General features: G+C 43.1%; 1 protein-coding gene across 2 annotated transcripts in view; it reads left to right on the top strand.

The window, feature by feature from the left end:
• Positions 1-12709, top strand: part of FOXO3 (forkhead box O3) — a 90588-nt gene that overhangs the window by 30712 nt on the left and 47167 nt on the right. The gene's annotated exons all lie outside the window — the stretch shown is intronic.

The following is a 12709-nucleotide window of genomic DNA, read 5'->3' as shown; positions in this document are numbered from 1 at the left end:
AATACCTGAAAGGTTTTAAGAAACTCATTACGTTGAAGCTCATGGACTGAGCTGGCCTGTTTCTCAGGTTTCACAAGGTTTTGTCCTATCTTCCTATGTGTATGCATGTTTATATGGGTGTATATGTGTCCTTGCGTTTACCCTACCAAAAAGCAAGCAGCCTGAAGAGCTGTAATCATCCTTATTCAGGATAAATACACATTGCCGTGTTTTCTAGAACTACTGCAAACACTGGTAAAATTGTCTTGAATTGCAAGGAATGATGTGCTCCCGTGTAGGCAGTCTGAGTCTCTCTCCTCTGCAAACTAAAGCAAAGTGGAAAAGCTTTGCTGCAAGCGAGAGCCGGGCCTGGAGTCACCAGCCCTTTCTGCCCAGGAATGTGTGTTCCCCTCGGTAATGTCACACACAGCCACGTGAGAATTGCTGGCACGAATAAGTGGTGTGCGGGTGATCTTCTGCTACCTTGAAATCTTTTTTATTTTTCTTTTTGTGGAGTTATATTGGTTGCATCTGCTCCCACTTAAGAATACGTATTGGAAGGAAAGACTAGGTAGGAGACAGCATTTTCTGACCCATTCTGTAAGGGATTTATTGCACACTATTGAACAGTATATCTTAGCACCTATATACTTCAGCATATATTTAGCGTATATTTCTACAGCCATATGTAATGGTGTGTCCAAACATGTCATGGGGGGGAGTTTCAGGTTGTGTCCTCAGATGAGTTGAGGACCAGTATGAGAGGCAAGCTCCCCTATTCCTTGCAGGAGCTGAGGTCAAGGCAAGCATTCTTGCACTAAGGAAATCTCATATATTCAGAAGTTAAATTTCACTGAGAAGTAAGTAATGTAAATCAAATAAAAGGGAAATATTTTTTTTTTTCACCAGAACAATACAGTAGTCCACTTGTATGTGTCTTAAACATGAAGATAGCAGGGAAGGCTCTAAATAACAGGGGTGACAGGTGAGGATGGGAGGAGAGGGAAGGGAGTGGGAAGGTGGGAGCCTCTTTTTTTCTCACTTTTGTCCAAGGAGTGGAGCTATAATGGAGGGTCTCACTGGATGGGTGACGGGGGCTGGAAAATACACATGCAAAATCTGGAAAGAGCTTTCAATTTTGGGGGAAAAAAAAGCTATCTTTGTTTGAAAGTGGACTTGGGAAGGAGCAGAGCAAACAACGCTATCATAATGCATCTTCTCTTCCTTGGCATGCAGTTGTCACGAGAGATTTGTAACTCTTTTCTTGGTTCATTGTTCTCTGGCTAGTGTGTACTCTCCATTCAGTAGTGCCAGAATTAAGATGAAGCCTGCCTGTTTCAATAAGGCGGCTTTGTTGTCCAAATGGCAGCACTTGTATAGAAATTGGATTGACTCCAGCAGAGCTTGCACGATACACTGCAAAACTTGTTGTCATATGATCCTTTTTATTACTAAGAAAAAGCCTGTTCTCAAAAAAACAGACTAGTCCTTTTTTTTCTGTTTTGTTAGGGGAAAGAAAAATCACCAGAAAATTCTTTCTGTTAATAATTAACTGCAAATTTGAAAACTATGCTAATGATTGAGTATAATAAAGAAATGGGATTAAGTGAAGTGACGTTAATGTAGAAATATGATGGAGCCCTATTTCCTTCATTTCATGTAGCAACAGCCTTGATTAATCAACTCACAAGTGTAAGCAAGCATGTACTGTTCAACCTTAGCAAGAAGGGATGGGAGATGATGGCACAAAAGGGAAGGGAGAGATGTTGGAGTGATGCAAAGTGCAGCTGTGGTTTCTGAAAAGTATGTTTCTCTCACCCTCAAGTTGTTTGAGAGGGTGACCGTCCCTCGGTACTCTGTGCTCATATAGCACCTATACGAACTATGAGTCCCTCATCCAGGCCAGGCACAAGGTAGGATGTGTCCTTATGAGAACAACATTAACAGACATTAGTCTGCTAGTGCTAATAATGGAAATTGCTATTTCAACTCAAAGTATTTTATTCTCTAAGATTTTTTTTCTCCATTCTGGAATAAAGCATCTATAAAGAGAGCACTCCTTATCAACTAAGGTCCAGGTGTTGAATTTGAAAAGAGAATTTTCCTCTCTTTATTCTTTTTTTTCCCAGTCATGTACAGAAAATGCATGAACACATTTTGTTATAATCATTAATACTAATTGATAACCAAGAAATGTTATTTAAAAAATGGTGTGTTAACATAGTGTTCCCGAGCTACTGGCAGTAGGAGGGATCATCACCCTGTGCCTTCCCTCCTCTTAGCCTCTTCCCCAGACACCTGCTGTGGACCGCTTGTGGTTACTGGGCTAGAGAGACCACTGGTCCCACCAAGGGTGGGCGAGTTTATGAGGAGAGGGTAATGTGAGGAGAAAGTGCCTTAGGTCTAGATGAGTTTTATAAAGCATCTTTTTTTTTTTTTAATTTATTAGTATACTTTTGTCTTAAGGTGCACTAGGAAGCCTCATTTTGCAATGCTTTGTGACTTACAAACCGTGTCTTCTTAAGCTTGTCTTTTGTAGCAATGTGATAATACTTGTATGGGTTTTGCTAGCTACAAAATGTAATTGAGTTCCTAGCACATACAGTGTAGAATGAATAGATTTTAAAGCTGGAGGGACCCATTACGCTCGTTGTCTGATGTCTATGAGACATACAGGACATCGAATTTCATCTAATAATTCCTGCATCAAGCACATAAATTATGGCTGAGCTTGAGGGTACTTTAAAGGCATCCAGTCCTGATTTAAAGACTTTACATGATAAAGGTCTTGCAAGTTCTTCCGGTGGTTAATTACCCCCTTTTTTTTTTTAATAAGAAGTTTGGTACTACTTTTCCGCTCTGAGTTTGTCAAGCCACTAGGTTGTTTGTTTGGGGTTTTTTTATTCCATTTTTAGGTGCTAACTTTATCTGATGTCTGCTATCAGAGATCTTTGCTTAGTGAAGGTACATATGGCCAGGTCACCTCTTGGTCTTCTCTTAGATACTCAGAATCAATTAGACTCCTCCTGCCCTCCCTGAAAGGTGTATCTTTTAGGGCTTTAGTCTGGTAGTCCTTTACTTTTCTTAATATCGTTTATGTAAGTATTGCTCATTATATTGTTGGGTTTTTTTTCTATTATGGACACTCCAAGATTTTTGAAATAATGGAATTCTCGTAAACCCTATTTATTGTTCCATCAAGCACTAGTTCCACATCCATCTCTAGGCAGTAGAAAGTATAATTTGTGTTTGGTACGTGTGGAGGCAACTGTTTGTGCACTGACTGAGGAACTGTCTATTTTTAGCTGCTCCAAGAGCTGGGAGGGTTATATGCTAGATAGGTGTGCCAGGTGATGTGATGAGAGAATCATAGAATATTTTCGTTGAAAAAGCCCTTTAATGTCTCATGTTTTAGAAAATTCTTTCTAACTTCTCACCCCCATCCCTTCCTTTGCTGAGCATAGTTATCTGGAGATTGATAGTTCAGCATAAATTGTATGTGTAACAAATAATAATTATGTATAGTGAAGGCCAGTCAAGGCCAGTCAAGCTGTCTTCCATAGTGCCAAGTGTATACACCAGATGATGAATAAATTGCTTCTCACAGCTAGGGATTCAGGGTCTTTGAATTCAGTTTGATTGTGAAGTTGAAGGTATGAATGTGCTTTCCTTTTGCTCAGTAGGCTGCAGTGCTGCTACTGCATGTGTTGGTGTCTGCTCCAGAGCGTTTCTGCGGTCTTGATGGTAAAATTAGCTCTTATCTACAAATTATTTCTTTTTCCTAATTGCAACTTTTTTTCCTTCAAAGGCTTTTGTTTACATGCGACATAAAGGAACAAACATTATTTTATACAGTTAGTGGAATGCAGTAGGCAGAATTTAGTTGAGTGGGCTTGGTGGATGGGCTTCTTACAACACGAAAATCTCACCTCTGCTCTCCAGTGTCCCTGAGCTGGTGGCAGCAGGAGGGATCATCACCCTGTGCCCTCCCTTCTCTTAGCCTCTTCCCCAGATAACTGCTGTGGACCACTGTGTTTACTGGGCTAGACAGACCGCTGGTCCCACCGAGGGTGGGGGAATTTATGGTGATGGTCCTGTATCACAAGTAGAAATTAAATCGAAGGTTGTATTTGCTGTTGGATAAACCAGCCTTTCACAGTGAACTGCAAGACTCAGTACTATTGGTAACTTCTTTATCTTGTATTATAACAATTCCTATGAATAAATTAAGTGCTTTAATAATGTTCAGGAAGGACTTCCAAGGATGAGTATGTTACTGAACAGAGACATTAGGCATAAATATATCACTGAACAGAGAAATTTCAAAACTCTGTATTAGGTGTTCATTAGGATGCACACTGCCCTTTGCCCTTCAGATTTAACGATGGGGCTTGGAGCATCCTGTTGTTGCACAGACGTGTTGAGGTCAAGTCTGTTTTCTTGTCTCCCCTACCTTTAGCAATCATGGGGTGGGCACCAAGTCTAAATCCATATTGAGTGGCCCCTCTGTAGTCAGTGGAAGGAGAGACAGCGTGATTCCTCATACCTTTCTTATTGTCAGCTGAGGCAGTCGTGACCCCCTAGGTTTGTACAGACATCTGACATTTTGGGTGGCCAAAGCTGGTGGTAGGAGGAGACCTTTTCCCAAGTTGATCTGGAGTTTGTGGGAGCAGAACCCTCCTTGTGTACCTGCCTCTGCAGAGACTTTGTTTGTGGTTTTGCACGCAGCTGTACTCTACAGGATTGGGGACAGGAGCTTTCCTCTCTCTCTCTCTCTCTCACTTACTTCAATACCTCCTGAAAAGTGTTTGCCAAGGTGCTTGATAGTATTTGAGTCTTGTTCCACAGCTCCATCGAGTGTCTTGCTCCACAGTAGTATCTGTGTTTGTAACTGGAGTTTCCATTAAAATTAATTTTTATTAGGAGATTTCTTTTACTAATAATTTTTTTAGACACTGTTAGTTTGTTTTGTTTTGTTTTATTTTCAAATTGAATTTGCTTTGTGGATTTTTGTTTGCTTGGCATTGTAATTGAATGTATTTCTTATGTCACAGTTCCAAAATCCCCACTTCCCTCTCTCCACCTCTCTGTAGGGAAAGACAGATTTCTTTGCCTACCCAGATATGCTAAGTGTTTTGTTTTGATTTAAGTGGAAATAATGTGGGTCTTCCATTCCTTTTAATGTATTCTTGATCCATTTCCCTACTGTGCTGTGCATGTGATGAAGAATTCAGCATTTTGTAGATGCAGGAGCTGCGGCTCTTCTAAAATCACTGAAGCTCCAGCCTCCATTTTCTGCTGCTTTTTGTTTGTCTGTTACCTTGCATTGCAGTTTGCACAGGGAAGTAGCGCTGAAGCTCTTGAAGAGAAGAAGGGAAATGGTGAGCCACTTGCAGGAGGCTGCAAGCCCTTTTACCAGCGAGGTCAGCAGTACGTTGAGAACCTTTTCTGCCTGCATGAAGGTGTAAAAAAAGTCAGAGGAGACGGAGTGTAGTATAATGGGATTTTTTTTTTTCAGACGTTGAAGAGGGAGCTGCTGTTTGTTTCATGTCTGGCTTCAGTTCCTTGAAGGTTAGCCACAGAGAGGGAGGTGCTTGCATCCACTGATGGTTACAGCGCTGTCTCCGTGCAGGGAAAGGCGCAGATGTCTTCTCTCATCGGCAGGCCACTGGAAGCTCCATGGCAATTTTGGTTTGCTTCTGTCTTAATCCAAATCCACAGCTTTCCAAGTACGTGGCACAGGGGAGGTTACTACGGGTCATTTAGCAGTTTCCAAGTTCGGTGAAGCTGCTGTGCAGCACTTATTAAGGGGATGGGAGTATAACAGGTAAGCCGAGTAAATGGATTAGCTGTAAGCAGTCCTATTGTTGGCACCGCCTGGAGATGGGTTGTGAACCAAGCAGGCGTGTCTTGCAAGCGATATTCTTTCATCCCCCGATTACAGAAGAGCAGCATAAATAGAGTGGCCTACATTGAAATGATTCCTGGAGGAAAGAGGCATTTAAAGCCAGGGACGATTATGGGTACTTGAAGCAAAGTGTTCCACCACCACAATACCCTTTCCAAGAAGGAGGGGAGGGGAGAGGGGAAGGAGCATTAAGCCAAGTGTCTCTCTGTCCATCTCTGTCTGAATGCTTGAGATGTTAGGGACAAATGATTCCTTCAAGGCACGCAGCACTGCTATTGTCTCTAGGACCTTCATGGAGCAGCTTTTACCTTTTAACTATTTTTAGTGGTTGGCTAGTGTTGGCTTGAGGGGGAGTTACATGAGGAAGTTCGCTTAAGAGGACGCCTTTGTATTTTATTAACAAGACTGGTTGCGGAGGGTTAGAAGCATCGTATGCTTCTAATGGTGCACGTTGACATGTTTAGAGAAAGCATTGGTCTGCAGCACAGGAATTGCTAATAAAAATAATGGTTTGTGCCTGTAGTCCCTGTCCAAGAAGGATATTTAGCCTTTAAGCCCTCTCTGCCCTAAACACAAGAGAATGTGTCTTGCCCACACCGGCCGGGCAGGCAGGACGCCCGCCCACGCTGTGTGGTGGCAGCCGGGGTGCGCGTGGGATGGGAATGCCGGCTGGCCGGTGTTTGTCCCCAGGCAGAGCCCCAGCTCTGGAGGGCGAGCTCTCCTTTCTCTCGCTCGGTGGCTTGCTTTTCAGCAGAGCAGCTGGTGCAGGTTGGTTTTCACTGAGATACAGCATAGTATGCTTGGTGGTGTGGTTCTGGTGTCTTCCCCCAGTCACCTGGCAAGGTTTGCATCATTGCAAGTGTTGGGCGGTGTGGCTCGCTGGGATCAAAGGAGCTCGGGAGGCTTAGGGTTGGATATTTATGTATTTGTTTATTACCTACTATTGTCACTCATATTATCTAAGATTACTCTAACTGAAAGAGCTAGGGCAAAACAGTCGCCCCTGCAGTTTTCCTTTCTGTGTCCTCTGCACTCCAGGCCTCTTTCAGGGGAAGTGGTGTTAACTGGAGATGCCTCTCCCCACATCAGCTCCTCCAGGTGCTAATGCATCCCTTGACATGTGGGCCCCCAGCAAGGGCTGTGTGTGCCCAGGGCGCTCTCTCTGGGTGAGGGAGGAGAGGATCCTCCACATTACAACTCACATCTGTGTTGGGTTGAATCATGCTCTCGAGGAAACTTGCTCCGCTCCCCATCTTTCCCATTGTGGTACTCAGGTACCACAGGTATCTGAATCTGGTCTCTTTAGGTCAGAAAAAGACTCTTTCCCAATCCTAGCATAGGTCTAGGCTTTCTACCTGGGTATAAACAAGCCCTTACAGGTGGGCTGAATGGGACTAGAAATACATAAGAGGTTCTAGGCAGTTCCTGTCCTGTCCCCCACCTCCACCCCCAACCCCACTCTCTTTTTTTTCTTCTTTCTTTTTCTCTTTTATTAAGCTAATGGGATTTTGAGCTGATAGCAGGTCTTTGATGAAGATAAAAAGACATTTTCTATTGTGTGCATTAAAGACCCCTGTAAGGTAAATGACTTCCATGCAAACCACATTGTTTGAAGTGTCCTGCTGTTTCTGCCAGGTGGAGTTGCAGGAATTAACACAGTTTTGTCACCTAGAAACAATCTTGCACTATCTGCAGGGAAAAAAAAAAGATTCTGGGAGATAGAATTAAAACTCAGGCGCTTTGTATGTGGAGACTAAGGCTGTTGAGTGAACATGTTGAGCATTAAAGGACTGCAGGGACAGCTTCCCTCTGGGACTTATCCTCTCCCTAGTATAAACCCGGTTCTGCAAAGACTTGGACATAGATGTCTGTGCATCTGTTGAGGGAGCTGGGGGGAAGCGTGCATCCAGACAACATGTATATTCGGGATCGGCTTTTCCTCTCCTCTGCCTCCTGTTTGTGTCCATTGTCAGGGACTCCAGAGCGATCTGGGTCTGTGGCAGGTTTGTTTCCACATGTAAATGGAACAAATTTTGCCATTTCTTCAAGTGCATAGCTTATCTATTGATGTTTCTACCACTGAGTAATAGGATTGAAAGTCACAGCAGCAATTGAAGCCAAGTTAGAAATAGATCCCTCTTCTGACACCTCTCTGTCCCAGACTGGCATGATGGGCAGCCCACAGCATTGCCCTGGCTCTTAAGAGGGCTCGCCAGCGTTTTGTTGGAGGATGTGTCTTCCACGACCACTGCTGCAGGAAGTAACGAGCTCCTTCAACAACTCATGTTTATGAAACTCCTGAAGAAAGCTCTTGATTGGTGCGAGGGAGGTGGAAACAGGCTAGGTGTTTTCTAGTTCAGCTGTTAGCACAGACAGATTTTAGGATCAGAGAGAACCATGTAGCCATGTACCGTATCAATTTATCCAAAACTTCCTGTATCAGATCGGAATTTGTGGGTAATACAGCATGTTTTTCTGAAAGACATTGACTTTAAACAATTGGTCTAATAGGATTACTAATTTTCTGATGGTTTGATTTTAAATCTTTGTAAATCTCCACATAGCTTATTTACCCCTCAAAATTATTTTTTTTCCCTGTGAAATATTCTACAGTTACACTGAACAGGATTCATATTTAACATAGCATGGAAATAATGTAATTTGAGTATGTCCAATTTTAATTTGATTTTTTTATTTAAAGGATTTCTATTAATGCAGAACTTAAAATACTGTGCAACATTGTCTGCAAATACAGGCATGAAATGGCTGTGCTGCTTAGCTCCCTGCAATTTGCCAGTGAAGCTGAAGAGCTTTCTCAGTGCCTTCCAGAAGGTCAGAGGAACTACTTTGGCTGCATTCTTCCACTGCCATTTCTGTGATTGCACATTGCTTCCACCATAGGAATGATAAAGTAGTATTTCACATAATTTTGCTGCTTTGGCAGTTCTTCACGGGGAACTTTGCAAAGCTGCAATGATCCATTTGAACTCCACTTCAAGCGTTGAGCATGTCAAAGAGTGGGTACATGCCATCAGTTTTGGCCTCATTGTACATGGAGAATTGATGAATTTCATTTCAGGAATGTTAATTGAGCCATTTGAGTTCAGGTATGAACTCTTTGCATAACTGCCTTTCGTTCAGAGAGTGAATTCACGTGACCCTTGCCTATCCCTCCTCACTTGTGTCATTTTTTTTTTTTAACCGCAGCCCTGCTCCTAGTTTATTCCATAATCTAGATTATGGCCAAAGGCAAGACCTACATAACCATATGGTGCACGTTGCACGGTGCATTATCTGAAGTCATGAGGGTGTGATTAATGGGCTTAGGGTTTTAATTTGGCCTGTCTTACTCTCGTGTCTCTCTCCAGTAAGGTTGCAAAGCCTGACAAGTGACTGCGGGGTGTGCACACCAAGTGGTGAGGTGACACTAATTTCCTTGAAGTGCTGGGCAGCTGCCGGAGGTAAACCTCTGCTGAGAGGAGGAGAGGGGAGCTTGCTTCAAACTGGTCAGCCTGGTTTAGGTGGCATTGTTTTGTCAGATGCTTGTTTCTCAAAGCAGCTTGGTCTCTGCCTTCTGAGCTGCAGTGGAGCGACCCAGTGGTTTAATTAATGGGTCACATCAAATAATGGCAGTTCCCTTTCAGGTGTCACTCGGTCTCATGTAGCGGTGTAGGTGCTGCAGGTTTGTAGGAGGGAACTGCTGCCAGTGTGCTTGCTATGGTGATGGGATTCAACAGATGTGCAGGCACTGTCAGAAAAGAGCACGTATGAGCTGGACCAGGGGATAAAAATCTTCCCTGTATTGTCAACACCGTTGAACCATAAGTGCGTTCTGCCTTGCGAGTTTGTCATCTGGAATTTGAAGATTGTACCTTCTTCGTCAAATGTAGTGCATAAAATGATTTGTTAGTGCAGTACATGGCTGTTCAGGAAAAATACGGTAGGTGTCTGTCCTGCACATAGCAAGAGGAGCTGGCTGGCCTGGGACCTCTCCGTGCTAGAGAGACGGGGCTTTTATCATGCTGTTTGGCATAGTGGGAGAGGATGAGTAGCTCAGAGCAGCAGGTGCAGAGGCTCCTGTATCTACACTGTATTCAAACTGAGCATTTTATTCTAGACTAGATTTAGTCTGGTCCTTTGGACCACATGTCCCCACTGCATATGTAGGTTGACTCTGTCCAAGTAACCACTTGTTTCAAGTCCTTCAATCTCTGTTAAAAGATGGGAGGGCATTTGATGCATCCCTGGACCTGCATTTCCCATTTAGTTTTCTCTGGAAGGAATCTAGTTTGGGCCCAGCAGAGCCACCCTGTGAACAAAGCCAGCTTGCAATGGGAGGGAAGGCCAGGGAGGTTGCTTCAGAACTGCTCTGGACCATCCACTTGTGTGGACACAGCCAGGGTGATCTTAGCTGGAGGTTTAGGAAGTCTGGGTTTCCTTTGCATCTCTAGCACCAATGGGTGCTGTGTGGCTGGTGGGAAGCCTCAGATCGCCCCATCTGCTTCAAGTAGGGTGGTATGAACTCTCCAGGCGAAACCTGCTTCGTCACAGCTGAATATGGGATTCTCATAAACATTGCGTGTGTGTTGAGGTCGGAGATGGGGACCTTGTACTGCATTCATCTTCCATGTTCTCATCTTTGCTACTTTCACAACAAAACCCACACATCATTCATAAAATTACATTGAACATGTAGTCCTGAGTATGGGACATGCTTGTCAAGGCATTGCTTGCTGTCAGCCATGCTACCTTGATGATATTTCAAGAGCAATGGGAAGATTACTGTTTGCTTGTAGTAACTCATGTTAGAAGAAAAAAAGAGGTGAAGCTTCAGTTTCCAGCCAGCTTGCTTAAGGTGGCGAAGTTAGCTTTAGAGATACAGAAACTGAAGTTGTATCTATTTTATCCATGGTGTGGTGTTCAAACAAACCGAACTAGAAGCTTTGTGGGCTGATAGTCAGAATTCTGAGTTTTTATTTATCTTGGAAAGATCTAATGGTTTGTTTTTAGTAATAACAATTCTGCTAATTTTTACGTTAGGCAGCCAAACGTTGTTGGCTTAGATATCCGTGTCTCTCAGAACTGCTGTTTTTAATTTTTGGATTTGGAACAACCCAGCATCCTAAGTTAAAAGCAAAACTTTTCTCAGCAGGTTGAGACAAAAAAAAGAGTGATTGTATCACAGAATATATGCACTTAACAGCCGAGGTTTTTGATTCCATGGTTACAACAACAAAACAAAAAAAACCATGCATATAGCCAGTCAGTGATTTTATTGTTTGAGTCGGATGGCCTTTCTTAAAATGAATTTTAATGGACAAGCAAGAAAGAATGTATTGCTGTACTTGTGCAACTGAAGTTTATGAAATAGGATTGGAAAAATACACAGAATAATTGGGCACATCCTGTACTTAGTGAATCACCGAGCTAGTGCAATAAACATTGCTGTGTTCGGGAATTTAGATCTATACCCTGCTTTTGCCAGGAACACTGGGAATTACTTGGGATTTCGGATGATCTGTTACACGGGCTACCTGAACCTGTACCCTGTGCAAAGTTTTTTCTTTGCATATTTCATGTTCTGAGGTAATTTTTGGTTTCATGGCACAGGTGTTAGTCCAGTTTTGTGAAACCTCGCATGTGCTTAGGCTAACTCAGTGGAACCTAGGAGAGAAACCAGGAGCCATATGTAGCAGGACCTGTGCAGGCATTGGTGTCGTAAAGGAAAAAGATTCCTGCGTGCCAAAGTACGTGGTCTAACCAAAATCTTCCTTCAGAGAAACAGTCTTTTGTCTTCAAAAGTAAAAACAAAAGCTACAGACATTTGATAGCTTCAGTATCATTTGCCAGATAAGAAGGATAAACTTGCGAACATGTTTAAGAAATTACTGTATTTCCAGAAAACCGGCTGTTATTTAAGGGACATGAGAACCATTATGAAGACAGAAACAAGCACAACATCCAAATCTGCTCATGAATACACACGTGGCTTTTGCAAATTCTGAGTGAGCTGCACAGGCTTAATGGGATCCTGATGGAAATCATCCAGGGCTGGAGTCTGTCTCCTGGTGAAACGAGGGCTGCTGTCTGGCTAGGACTGACATTCGGGTCTCAGGCAAACTGATGGAGATGTTTTGTTCCCTCAAGGAAATATGTGTTTAGTCGTCAGCCAAGAAGACAGGATGGCTTGCATGCAAGGCTTTTGCAGTGTTGCTTAGTGTTAGCTCTGCGCTTCTTCCATCTTCTTTGCTTCCCCAAATCACGATAGTTCTTTTAAGGAGAAACTTCACTGTTTTTCCTAGAGGCAGAGGGAGTGAACCAGGTGTAAACTGAAGGCTGTGCTCCTGTTCTTTCACCCTGCAAGGACAACTACCATCCAGGAGATGCATTTCTGGTACCATTGAACTGAATGGCAGAATTTAAGTTTTCAGTCAAAGCAACCAGTAGTTTCCTCAAGTGCCTGCAAACATGGATTGTTAAGTCCCCAAAGGGTCTTTTACAATTCTGCTTTGTCTGGGGAAAAAGAGCCACGAAAGAAGGATTAGGTTGGAAAAATCTCACAAGCCCCAGAGAAGTGCTTCTGTTCACAGTAGTGGGACAGACAGAAAGAAATGCTATCACTGAAATGTCTATGTTAGCAGAATTTCTGGAGGTTACACTTTAAAAGTGTAGCCTTTTTTGTTAAAGATGCAGCCTCTCTTGGGGGAAAAGAGAAATGGATGCAACCAGCAGAAAGCGCCTGCTCGTCTTCTCATGCTCCTGGACAAAAGCCATAAAGTTTCAGGACGTTCCTGGGGAGGGGAAATCAATTTTCTGCACTCC

This window comes from Leptosomus discolor, chromosome 2, assembly GCF_034619465.1.
Source record: "Leptosomus discolor isolate bLepDis1 chromosome 2, bLepDis1.hap2, whole genome shotgun sequence".
Lineage (NCBI taxonomy): Eukaryota > Metazoa > Chordata > Aves > Leptosomiformes > Leptosomidae > Leptosomus > Leptosomus discolor.
Note: the sequence above shows the minus strand (reverse complement) of the source record. Positions and strands in the feature narration are given on the sequence as shown.